At 44.9% G+C, this 13,618-nt stretch overlaps 1 protein-coding gene across 3 annotated transcripts in view; it reads left to right on the top strand.

The window, feature by feature from the left end:
• The window catches only part of LOC140211205 (ubiquitin-like modifier-activating enzyme 1), a 468,204-nt gene that overhangs the window by 258,342 nt on the left and 196,244 nt on the right, over nt 1-13,618 (top strand). The gene's annotated exons all lie outside the window — the stretch shown is intronic.

Below are 13,618 nucleotides of genomic sequence, written 5' to 3'. Positions count from 1 at the left end.
CACACAAGCACACGCACATACACACACACATGCACAGAAATACACACACATACAAACAGATACACAGACACACATGCACACATACAGATGCACACATACATGCACAGAAACACACACATGCACAGAAACACAGACACACACACACACACAAACACACAGATGCACACACATGCATAGAAACATGCAGATGCGGACAGACACACACACAGTCACACGCACTCATACAAACATATGCACACACATACATAAACACACACAGGCACATGCGCAGATGCGCTCATGCGCGCGCACACACGCACATCTCACACACAGGCACACACACACACAGTCACTTACACAAACACATATACACACACATCTCCCACACACACACAGGCACACACATACAGAGACACAAATACACAATAGAAACACACACACATTGTCATCATCATTAATGACCACTCGTAACCAAGTATGATTCTTCTCCTGGTGATTGATCTGGTCACATGTGGGTCTTGAGACTGAAGTGACTGATCTGTGATCCACAAGTCCTATTGCAGTGTTGGGAGGTGTGGGCCATTGAGGTGCTGATTGGGCCTTTCCCAGTCTCTCCTTACATTGAAGCTGTTTAGTCTCAGTGGCATGGTAGAGGTATGCCTCAATCGGTGCAGTCCCCTCATAGACAGTCGTTCTCCAGCTTTTCCTATCCTCTGCTAATTTCTCTCATCCATACAAGCTGATGTGGCACTTCCTCAGGTGGGTCCTTGAACTGCTTTGTCTATCCTCCAGGAGTGCACTTTGCATCTTGAGTTGGCCAAACAAGAGTTGTTTAGAGAGGCGGGAGTCAGGCATACAGATGATGTGGCCGACCCATCACAGTTGCAGTTGAGCCATGATTGTGGCTACGGAGTTAATGTTAGCTCCCTGTGGGAAGCTGGAGTTAGTAGATCTGTTCTTCCAGCTAACTCTCAGAATCTTTCAAAAACATCTTTAATGGTAGTTTCTAGGGATCTTATGTGCCTGCTGTATGCTGTCCATGACTCCAGTACATATAGCAAGAAGGGGAAAACTATAGCACTATAGACCAGAAGCACAGTTGGTCTTGATATTTCGAACTTTGAAAACTGTCTTTCTCAGCCTGGCAAAAGGTCCACTCGCACAGTTTATTCTGCAATTTACTTAAAGGTCAATGTTGGCTCGTGAAATAAGAAGGCTACCAAGATATGGGAAATGATCAGTGTTCTCCAGAGGGATGTTGTCACCTTGGATGGTTGGAGCTTTAGGAGCTTGATCCGGAGCAGGCTGGTGCAGGACTTTAGCTTTCTTGATGTTCAGGTCAAGTCCCAGGAACCTATATGTACTGGCAAAAGCATCTATTATGTACTGTAGATCCTCCTCAGAGTGAGCTACGATGGCTTTGTCTTATGTATATTGGAGCTCCATGATGGAAGTAGTTGATGCCTTGCTCTTTGCCTTGAACCTGTTAAAGTTAAAGAGCGCCCACACCCCCCCCCCCCATCTGTCCTGGAGAGAATCTAGACTCCTTGCGGGAGGTCGAGGCCTGTGAACTGAAGAATGGTTGCAATGAAAACTACAAATGGAGTTGGGGCAATGATGCACCCATGTTTGACCATGGTCTCAACCATAAGAGGTGCTGTTTCAGAGCCACTGTTGCTGATGACTGTTGCACTCATATCATTGTGTAAGAGCTGCAGGATCTTGAGATATTTCTCCAGGCACTTGATTTTGGACAGTACCTACCAAAGGGCAAGATGATTTACAGAGTCAAATGCTTTTGTAAGGTCTATGAAGGCCATACAAAGTGGGATATTTTGTTTCCAGGCTTTCTCCTGCAATTGATGTGCTGTAAAAATTGTTCCTCTAGCTAGACAGAAGCCACACTGAGACTCAGGCAGATCTTCTGCCAAAGGTGAAAGCTCATCATATAAAATTTGGGTGAGTACCTTTCTTGTTGTAAAGAGGAGGGAGAAGCCTCTATAATTTCTGTAGTCAGATTTGTCACTGTTTTTGAAGGTTGTGACAATCAGGGCATCCCTGAGTTCGGAATATTCTCCTGGACCCAGATCCTGACAATATGGTTTAAATGTTCTGTGCCACCTTCCCTGAGGATTTCTGCTGGAATTTCTTCAAGCCCAGTGACATTGTTGTTCCTCAACTTCTAGAAAGCTGTCCACACCTCTTTGACACTAGGAGGCTTACTCATGTCCTCCTTCATGGGTCGTTGCAGGAGCTGGTTGATGACTTCAATGTTAACAGCAATGTTATGATTAAGTAGCTCCTGAGAGTGTTGCATCCATTGAGGATTGATTGCATCATTGTCCTTCAGCAGTACGGTCCATCTTTGGAGTGAAGGGGGTTTAGGCCACGATGCCTTGTAAAAAATTAACTCTGATATCACCAGAGTCAGCAGCTGCTGTATTGCTAGGGCCCTGTAAGTCCACCACTGATTCTTTATTTCCCTTACTCTATGCCAGACTATGGCCTTAGCTTTGGAGCTGATGTCCTTCTGCCAGGCATGGAAAGCTTTCCTTTTGTTGTTGATTAGCTCTTCTATTTCATTGTCATTTTCATCAAACCAATCTTTGTTTTTCCTGGCCTTGTATCCAATAATGTTTTTTACAAGTATCAAGGATGGTGGTCTTCACTGTGGTCCAGTGTGCTTCAATGTCGTCCAGATACTGCTTTGGGAGTCTTTCAGAAAGGACAGCCTGGAGATATTGTACCTTCGCTGTCTCTTTTAGGCTCTTGATGTTCAACCTGGGATGGCTCAGCTTCTTTTTCATTCTACTCTTCCACATGATTTTGATGGTCATTTGTAAGTGAATAAGCCGATGGTCTAACCAGCCATCATCAGCACTGATTGTGGCTCTTATACTCTTTACAACTCTGTAATCCCTTCTCTGAACAATAACATAATCTATAAGATGCCAAGTCTTTGAACGGGGATGCATCCATGAAGTATTCACTTTATTTCTCTGGCAGAATAAGGTGTTGGTGGTGGTCAGGTCATGTTCAGCACACTTGGAGAGTAAGAGCACTCCATTGGAGTTGATGTTGCCAACACCTTCCTTTCCAATTGTGCCTTTCCAGGAGGCACTGTCCCTTCCAACTCTGGCATTGAAGTCTCCAAGAGACTATTCTTTAGGCAGAATCCAGTTCTGTGAATTCTGAATTCATCTGCTGATTTCTCCTTCCAAAGAAAGTTGTATCCAGCTTTCCACCTTCAACTGTCCTTCCTCGGCAATCACATTTCAGAGGGAGTGGCAAGGTCAATTTGGCATCTCTTGAGATGAAGGCAGTACATCTTTCATAAGTGTCCGCACATTCCGGGCTCCAAAGTTTATTTGCCTTTGTTTGAGATCTCACTGGATGCAGTAATCGAGTCAGGAGTGAGGAGGCAGGCTATTTTTAGGGCACCTTTCTAGCCGTTTCCCCATTTAGGGTGAGCAAAGCTCCTGAATAGAGCTGCTCAGTCATGGATGCAACTGCCGAAAAGCTCCATCTGCCTCAATCCAAGAGCAAGAAGACTATATCTAACACCCACTGCCTGAGCACTAGGTTATGGCTTGGAGCTTCCAGACATTACTGTCCTGCTCTTGTCACTACAAGGCTTTGTCCAAGTTGGTCAATCAGATTACCAAGCCAGGAGAAATGCCTGTGCGTGAGGTCCTTTAACGTGGGGAGACTGATGCACAAACAGCCACCACAGGGTCCTTGACGGAGAAATGGCCAGAATCCAATGGCTTAGAGACAAAGACGATTGGGGGGGAGGGGTGCGTCCTGATGTAGGCTTCCTCTGCCTTCGCAGCTGTTGCGGTGGTCTTCATAGAAACAGGATTCCAGAAACTCTGATTTACAGCCATCTCTTCCACCTGCTTCATCATTGAGGTATTACACACACATACAAACACACATACAATCATATATACATACAAACACATAACCACACATATTCGCATACACGAATACACACTTACACACACACACACACACACACACACACACACACACACACACACACACATACATATACAGACACAGACACACACTCACACAGTCAAGCAGTTTGCTGCTGCCAGTTAAGCTACCAAGCCATATGTCACTGGGATGTGAGAGGAAGCCAGAAGACCTTGAAGAAACCCATTTGTTCACTAGAAGAACTTGCAAGCTCCATAGGTCAGGATAGAACTGGATCACTGGGGCTGTGAGGTATCGGATCTACCAGCTGTAAAAGTATCCCACCCAATGGGGTACTGTTAAATTGTATAAACCAATGTGATGTAGGAAGCTTGCTGTAATGATCTCATCCTGTTGGAGGAGGATGAAGTGATCTTTGGGAACTTCCATACATCTACCCTTTCACTGGGACTCTGGCAAAGAACCAATTGTTCCTGAACTCTAAAGGTTGGTTCAGAAAACACATTGGAATTAAACTTTTTCTTTCAGACGATGTTTATGGTGTGAAGATATTCTAAGATCAGGATATTGTGCGCCATGGTGGGTAGAATTATTCTGAGGTAGCATATTGCTATCCCTGAATTATTGCCATTGAGGTTTATAGTTTTTATTGAATACCATCCTTGCTGACCACAGATACTGGAATTCAGAGCGATAAACAATCCGCTGGATAAACTCAGCGGTTCAAATGGCATCTGTGGGAGGAAAGTAATTGTTGATGTTCTGGCCCTCAGTTTCAGACCTAGTTTTTCCAAAAGGTTTTCAACCTGAAACATCAGCAATTCCTTTCCTCCCAGATGCAGCTTGACTCACAGATCTTCCAGCAGCTTATTTTTCATTACCATGATGTGTTTGAGTTCATGGTCAAGGGATTGTTAAACCAACACCAATAAGCACTAAGCTCATATAGCCATTGGAAAATTGGCTTTTGGGCATAAATTCTGCAATTCTTAATCTACTATCCCCTACTAAATGGGGAGAAAATCCAGTAATCTGAGATGCAGAGGGACTTGGGAGCCCTTGTGCAGAACACCCTGAAGGTTAACTTGCAGGTTGAGTCAGTGGTGAGGAAGGCAAATGCCATGTTAGCGTTCATTTCAAGAGGTCTAGAATACAAGAGCAGGGATGTGATGCTGAGGCTTTATAAGACACTGCTGAGGCCTCACCTTGAGTATTGTGAACAGTTTTGGGCCCCTCATCTTAGAAAAGTTCTGCTGGCATTGGAGAGGGTTCAGAGGAGGTTCACAAGGATGATTCCAGGAATTAAAGAGTTAGCGTATGAGGAACGTTTGATGGCTCTGGGTCTGTACTTGCTGGAATTCAGAAGGATGAGGTGAGATCTCATTGAAACCTTTCGAATGTTGAAAGGCCAACACAGAGTAGATGTGGGAAGGATGTTTCCCATGGCGGGAGTCTAGGACAAGAGGGCATAGCCTCAGAATAGAGGGGTGTCCTTTCAAAACAGAGATGCGGAGAAATTTCTTTAGCCAAAGAATTTGTGGAATTTGTTGCCACATGGAGCTGTGGAGGCCGGGTCATTGGGTGAGATTGATAGGTTCTTGACTGGACATGGCATCAAAGGTTATGGGGTGAAGGCCAGGAACTGGGATTGAGGAGGAGATAGGAAAAAATGGATCAGCCATGATTGAATGGTGGAGCAGACTCGATGGACCTAATTCTGCTCCTATGACTTATGGTCATTAGGTCATTCAGCGTTTTGAGCACGTTCTCTCTTATAACAGTAACTGCACCCACTTTTCTTCCTTCACACACTACAACATCAGGCATACTACTAGTGTGTTCCACAGTGAAGATTGATGCAAAATTCTCATTTAGTTCATCAGCCATCTCCTCATCCCCCGTTATTATTTTTCCTGCCTTATTTCCTAGCGGTCCTCTATCCACTCTCATTTCTCTGTTATTTTTAATATACTTGAAAAAACTTTTACTATCCACTTTCATATTATTTGCTAGCTTGCTTTCATATTTCATCTTTTCCATTCTAATGATATTTTTAGTTGCTCTCTGTAGGTTTTTAAAAACTTCCCAATCCTCTATCTTCCCCCTAATTTTTGCGTTGTTGTATGCCCTTTCTTTTGCTTTTACAATAGCTTTAACTTCCCTTGTCAGCCACATTTTACCATTTGAGTATTTCTTCATTTTTGGAATACACATGTCCTGCACCTTCATTTTACCCAGAAACACATGTCATTGCTGCTCTGCTGTCATCGCTGCCAGCAGCTCCTTCCAATTTACTTTGGGCAACTCCTCTCTCATACCACTGTAATTTCCCTCACTCTACTGAAATACTGCTACTTCTGGCTTTACTTTCTCTCTATCAAATTTCAAGTTGAACTCAATCATATTGTGATCACTGGTTCCTAAGGGCTCTTTTACCTTAAGCTCCCTAATCGCCTCCAGTTCATTACTTAATACCTAATCCAGTATAGTTGATCCCCGCGTAGGCTCAATGACAAACTACTCTAAAAAGCCATCTCCTAGGCATTCAACAAACTCACTCTCTTGAGATCCATTACCAACCTGATTTTCCCAATTGACCTGCATGTTAAAATCTCCCATGACTACCATAACATTGCCCTTTTAACTTGCCTTTTCTATTTCCTGTTGTAACCTGTGTTCCGCCTCCTAGCCACTGTTGGGAGGCCTATATATAACTGCCATCAATGGTCTCTTACCCTTGCAGTTTTTTAACTCAACCCACAAGGATTCAACATCTTCCGATCCTGTGCCACATCTTTCTACTGATTTGATGCCATCCTTTACCAGTAGAGCCACACCACGCCCTCTGCCTACCTTCCTATCCCTCCAATAGAACATGTAACCTTGGACGTTCAGCTCCCAACTATGACTATCCTTCAGCCACAATTCAGTGATGGCCACAACATCGCACCTGGCAATGTGATCTTGCAAGAAGATCATCCACCTTATTTCTTATACTACATGCATTTAGATAGAATACCTTGAATACGGTATTTGCTATCCTTTCTTACTCTGCATCCCTAATGATTTGATACTCAGCCTGTTGGATGCAACTAAGTCCCATCAACTGCCTGCCCTTCCTGACAATCTGACTGAATGCTATCTTTACTTTTTTACCATTGGTCCTTTCCTGAGTCCCTTCATTCTGGTTCCCACCCCCCTGCCTAGTTTAAACTTTCCCCAACAGCTCTAACAAACCTGCCTGCAAGAATATCAGGTTCAGGTTCAACCCGTCACTTCTGAACAGGTCATACCTCCCCCAGAAGAGATTCCAATTATCCAAGAACCTGAAGCCCTGCCTCCTGCACCAGCTTCTCAGCCACGCATTTATCCGCCAAATCATCCTGTTTCTACCCTCACTGGTGCATGTCACAGGCAGCAATCCAGAAATCACTGCCCTACACTAACGCTACACTAAGTGAGACTGTGATTATAGGGGCACTGTAAAGAGGCTTCAAGAGATATAGACAAGCTGAGTGAGTGGGTAAGAACATTGCATGTAAAATATAATAAGAAGTTTGTCCACTTTGGTCCACAGAACAAAAAGTGTAGAATGTTTGTTAAATGGTGTGGATAAATTGTGAGGGCATGTAGCAATTGTCGTGTAGCAGGTAATGTGATGGTATTGCATCTTGGAATATTGGAGTCTGAAGTTCAGTTCCAGTGTCCTCTGCAAGAAAGTTTATACTTTCTTTCCCTTGTGTGCATGGGTTTTCTCCACATGCTCTTGTTTTCTCCCACAGTCCAAAGATGTACCAGTTAGTAGGTTAATTGATGATTATAAAATGTCTTCTGATTAGACTAGGGTTAAATTGGTGGGTTGCTGTGTGGTGCCGCTGGGTGGACCTGAAAGACCTGTTCCATACCTGAAAGTCCTTATGGGTGGAGGTGAGAAACAGGAAAGGTATGGCCACATTAGTGGGATTGTATTACAGACCACCCAATAGTCAACAAGACTTGGAAGAGCAAATCTGCAGAGAGATAGCAGGCAACTGCAGGAAACAGAAAGTTGTGGTGGTAGGGGATTTTAATTTTCCATACATTGATTGGGACTCCCATACTGTTAGGGGTCTAGATGGTTTAGAGTTTGTAAAATGTGTTAAGGAAAGTTTTCTAAATCAGTATATAGAGGGACCAACTAGAGGGGATGCAATATTGGATCTCCTGTTAGGAAACGAATTAGGGCAAGTGACAGAAGCCTGTGTAGGGGAGCACTTTGGTTCCAGTGATCATAACACCATTAGTTTCAATTTGATCATGGACAAGGATAGATCTGGTCCCAGGGTTGAGGTTCTGAACTGGAAGAAGGCCAAATTTGAAGAAATGAGAAAGGATCTAAAAAGCGTGGATTGGGACAGGTTGTTCTCTGGCAAAGATGTGATTGGTAGGTGAGAAGCCTTCAAAGGGGAAATTTTGAGAGTGCAGAGTTTGTATGTTCCTGTCAGGATTAAAGGCAAATTGAGTAGGAATAAGGAACCTTGGTTCTCAAGGGATATTGCAACTCTGATAAAGAAGAAGAGGGAGTTGTATGAAATGTATAGGAAACAGGGGGTAAATCAGGTGCTTGAGGAGTATAAGAAGTGCAAGAAAATACTTAAGAAAGAAATCAGGAGGGCAAAAAGAAGACATGAGGTTGCCTTGGCAGTCAAAGTGAAGGATAATCCAAAGAGCTTTTACAAGTATATTAAGAGCAAAAGGATTGTAAGGGATAAAATTGGTCCTCTTGAAGATCAGAGTGGTCGGCTTTGTGCGGAACCAAAGGAAATGGGGGAGAGCAACACACATCAAAGTTGCTGGTGAATGCAGCAGGCCAAGCAGCATCTGTAGGAAGAGGTGCAGTCGACGTTTCAGGCCGAGACCCTTCGTCAGGACTAACTGAAGGAAGAGTGAGTAAGGGATTTGAAAGTTGGAGGGGGAGGGGGAGATCCAAAATGATAGGAGAAGACAGGAGGGGGAGGGATAGAGCCAAGAGCTGGACAGGTGATAGGCAAAAGGGGATACGAGAGGATCATGGGACAGGAGGTCCGGGAAGAAAGACGGGGGGGGGGAACCCAGAGGATGGGCAAGAGGTATATTCAGAGGGACAGAAGGAGAAAAAGGAGAGTGAGAGAAAGAATGTGTGCATAAAAATGAGTAACAGATGGGGTACAAGGGGGAGGTGGGGCCTTAGCGGAAGTTAGGGAAGTCGATGTTCATGCCATCAGGTTGGAGGCTACCCAGACGGAATATAAGGTGTTGTTCCTCCAACCTGAGTGTGGCTTCATCTTTACAGTAGAGGAGGCCGTGGATAGACATGTCAGAATGGGAATGGGATGTGGAATTAAAATGTGTGGCCACTGGGAGATCCTGCTTTCTCTGGCGGACAGAGCGTAGAAGTTCAGCAAAGCGGTCTCCCAGTCTGCGTCTGGTCTCGCCAATATATAAAAGGCCACATCGGGAGCACCGGACGCAGTATATCACCCCAGTCGACTCACAGGTGAAGTGTTGCCTCACCTGGAAGGACTGTTTGGGGCCCTGAATGGTGGTAAGGGAGGAAGTGTAAGGGCATGTGTAGCACTTGTTCCGCTTACACGGATAAGTGCCAGGAGGGAGATCAGTGGGGAGGGATGGGGGGGACGAATGGACAAGGGAGTTGTGTAGGGAGCAATCCCTGCGGAAAGCAGAGGTGGGGGGAGGGAAAGATGTGCTTAGGGGTGGGATCCCGTTGGAGGTGGCGGAAGTTACGGAGAATAATATGTTGGACCCGGAGGCCGGTGTGGTGGTAGGTGAGGACCAGGGGAACCCTATTCCTAGTGGGGTGGCGGGAGGATGGAGTGAGAGCAGATGTACGTGAAATGGGGGAGATGCGTTTAAGAGCAGAGTTGATAGTGGAGGAAGGGAAGCCCCTTTCTTTAAAAAAGGAAGACATCTCCCTCGTCCTAGAATGAAAAGCCTCATCCTGAGAGCAGATGCGGCGGAGACGGAGGAATTGCAAGAAGGGGATGGCGTTTTTGCAAGAGACAGGGTGAGAAGAGGAATACTCCAGATAGCTGTGAGAGTCAGTAGGTTTATAGTAGACATCAGTGGATAAGCTGTCTCCAGAGACAAAGACAGAAAGATCTAGAAAGGGGAGGGAGGTGTCGGAAATGGACCAGGTAAACTTGAGGGCAGGGTGAAAGTTGGAGGCAAAGTTAATGAAGTCAACGAGTTCTGCATGCGTGCAGGAAGCAGCGCCAATGCAGTCGTCGATGTAGCGAAGGAAAAGTGGGGGACAGGTACCAGAATAGGCACGGAACATAGATTGTTCCACAAACCCAACAAAAAGGCAGGCATAGCTAGGACCCATACGGGTGTCCATAGCTACACCTTTAGTTTGGAGGAAGTGGGAGGAGCCAAAGGAGAAATTATTAAGAGTAAGGACTAATTCCGCTAGACGAAGCAGAGTGGTGGTAGAGGGGAACTGGGGGAGATCTTAAATAGGTTTTTTGCATCTGTATTTACTAAGGAAGCTGGCATGAAATCTATGGAATTGAGGGAATCAAGTAGTGAGACCATGGAAACTGTACAGATTGAAAAGGAGGAGGTGCTTGCTGTCTTGAGGAAAATTAAAGTGGATAAATCCCCGGGACCTGACAGAGTGTTCCCTCGGACCTTGAAGGAGACTAGTGTTGAAATTGCGGGGGCCCTGGCAGAAATATTTAAAATGTCGCTGTCTACAGGTGAAGTGCCGGAGGATTGGAGAGTGGCTCATGTTGTTCCGTTGTTTAAAAAAGGATCGAAAAGTAATCCGCGAAATTATAGGCCGGTGAGTTTAACGTCAGTAGTAGGTAAGTTATTGGAGGGAGTACTAAGAGACAGAATCTACAAGCGTTTGGATAGACAGGGGCTTATTAGGGAGAGTCAACATGGCTTTGTGCGTGGTAGGTCATGTTTGACCAATCTATTGGAGTTTTTCGAGGAGGTTACCAGGAAAGTGGATGAAGGGAAGGCAGTGGATATTGTCTACATGGACTTCAGTAAGGCCTTTGACAAGGTCCCACATGGGAGGTTAGTTAGGGAAATTCAGTCGCTAGGTATACATGGAGAGGTGGTAAATTGGATTAGACATTGGCTCAATGGAAGAAGCCAAAGAGTGGTAGTAGAGAATTGCTTCTCCGAGTGGAGGCCTGTGACTAGTGGTGTGCCACAGGAATCAGTGCTGGGTCCATTGTTATTTGTCATCTATATCAATGATCTGGATGACAATGTGGTAAATTGGATCAGCAAGTTTGCTGATGATACAAAGATTGGAGGTGTAGTAGACAGTGAGGAAGGTTTTCAGAGCCTGCAGAGGGACTTGGACCAGCTGGAAAAATGGGCTGAAAAATGGCAGATGGAGCTTAATACTGACAAGTGTGAGGTATTGCACGTTGGAAGGACAAACCAACGTAGAACATACAGGGTTAATGGTAAGGCACTGAGGAGTGCAGTGGAACAGAGGGATCTGGGAATACAGATACAAAATTCCCTAAAAGTGGCGTCACAGGTAGATAGGGTCGTAAAGAGAGCTTTTGGTACATTGGCCTTTATTAATCGAAGTATTTAGTATAAGAGCTGGAATGTTATGATGAGGTTGTATAAGGCATTGGTGAGGCCAAATCTGGAGTATTGTGTTCAGTTTTGGTCACCAATTTACAGGAAGGATATAAATAAGGTTGAAGGAGTGCAGAGAAGGTTTACAAGGATGTTGCCGGGACTTGAGAAACTCAGTTACAGAGAAGGGTTGAATAGGTTAGGACTTTATTCCCTGGAGCGTGGAAGAATGAGGGGACATTTGATAGAGGTATATAAAATTATGATGGGTATAGATAGAGTGAATGCAAGCAGGCTTTTTCCACTGAGGCAAGGGGAGAAAAAAACCAGAGGACATGGGTTAAGGGTGAGGGGGGAAAAGTTTAAAGGGAACATTAGGGGGGGCTTCTTCAGACAGAGAGTGGTGGGAGTATGGAATGAGCTGCCAGACGAGGTGGTAAATGTGGGTTCTTTTTTAACATTTAAGAATAAATTGGACAGATACATGGATGGGAGGTGTATGGAGGGATATGGTCCGTGTGCAGGTCAGTGGGATTAGGCAGAAAATGGTTCGGCACAGCCAAGAAGGGCCAAAGGGCCTGTTTCTGTGCTGTAGTTTCTATGGTTCTATGGTTCTATACCGTATGTCTAAGTAAATATATCAAACAATAAATACTGAACTCTACCATGCTGCTACTAGAAATGATTATGATATTCCCTTTATTACAAGAGGATTGAGAAAGTAAGGAGGCATGGGATCCAAAGGGACATTGCTTTGTGGATCCAGAACTGGCTTGCCCACAGAAGGCAAAGAGTGGTTGTAGACGGGTCATATTCTGCATGGAGGTTGGTGACCAGTGGTGTGCCTCAGGGATCTGTTTTGGGACCCCTACTCTTCGTGATTTTTATAAATGACCTGGATGAGGCAGTGGTTAGTAAATTTGCTGATGACACAAAGGTTGAAGGTGTTGTGGATGTGTGGAGGGCTGTCAGGTTACAGCAGGACATTGATAGGATGCAAAACTGAGCTGAGAAGTGGCAGATGGAGTTCAACCCAGATAGGTGCAAAGTGGTTCATTTTGGTAGGTCAAATATGATGGCAGAATACAGTATTAATGGGAAGACTCTTGGCAGTGTGGGGGATCAGAGAGATCTTGGGATTCGAGTCCATGGGACACTCAAAGCAGCTACACAGATTGACTCTGTGGTTAAGAAGGAGTACGGTGTATTGGCCTTCATTAATCATGGAATTGAATTTAGGAGGCCAAGAGGTAATGTTGCAGCTATATAGGACCCTGGTCAGACCCCACCTGGAGTACTGTGCTCAGTTCTGGTTGCCTTACTACAGGAAGGATGTGGAAGCCATAGAAAGGGTGCAGAGGAGATTTATAAGGATGTTGCCTGGATTGGGGAGCACGCCTTATGAGAATAGGTTGAGTGAACTTGGCCTTTTCTCCTTGGAGCGACGGAGGATAAGAGGTGACCTGATAGAGGTGTATAAGATGATGAGAGGCATTGATCGTGTGGAAAGTCAGAGGCTTTTTCCCAGGGCTGAGTTTGTTACCACAAGAGGACACAGGTTTAAGGTGCTGGGGAGTAGGTACAGAGGAGCTGTCAGGGGTAAGTTCTTTATGCAGAGAGTGGTGAGTGCGTGGAATGGGCTGCCAGCAACGGTGGTGGAGGCAGATACGGTAGGGTCTTTTAAGAGACTTTTGGATAAGTACATGGAGCTTAGAAAAATAGAGGGCTGTAGGTAAGCCTAGTAATTTCTAAGGTAGGGACATGTTCGGCACAACTTTGTGGGCTGAAGGGCCTGCATTGTGCTCTAGGTTTTCTATGTTTCTATGTCTCTGATTCAAACACAGTAGAAAGGTCATCTTACTGCAATTGTTAGGAACCCTGGTGAGACTGCATTTGGAGTATTGTGTGCAGTTTTGGTGCCCTTATTTAAACAAAATGATATAGTTGTCATGGAAGAAGTACAGAGAAGGTTCCTTAACAACACACACAAAATGCAAGAGGAACTTCTCACTTCAGGCAGAATTATGTATGCCAAGACCCTTCATCGGGGCTCTCCTAAAATATCGGCTGTTCGTTCCTTTCCCTAAATACTGCCTGACCTGCTGAA

This window comes from Mobula birostris, chromosome 16 (genome assembly GCF_030028105.1).
Source record: "Mobula birostris isolate sMobBir1 chromosome 16, sMobBir1.hap1, whole genome shotgun sequence".
NCBI lineage: Eukaryota > Metazoa > Chordata > Chondrichthyes > Myliobatiformes > Myliobatidae > Mobula > Mobula birostris.
This window is presented reverse-complemented; position numbering and strand designations above follow the sequence as displayed.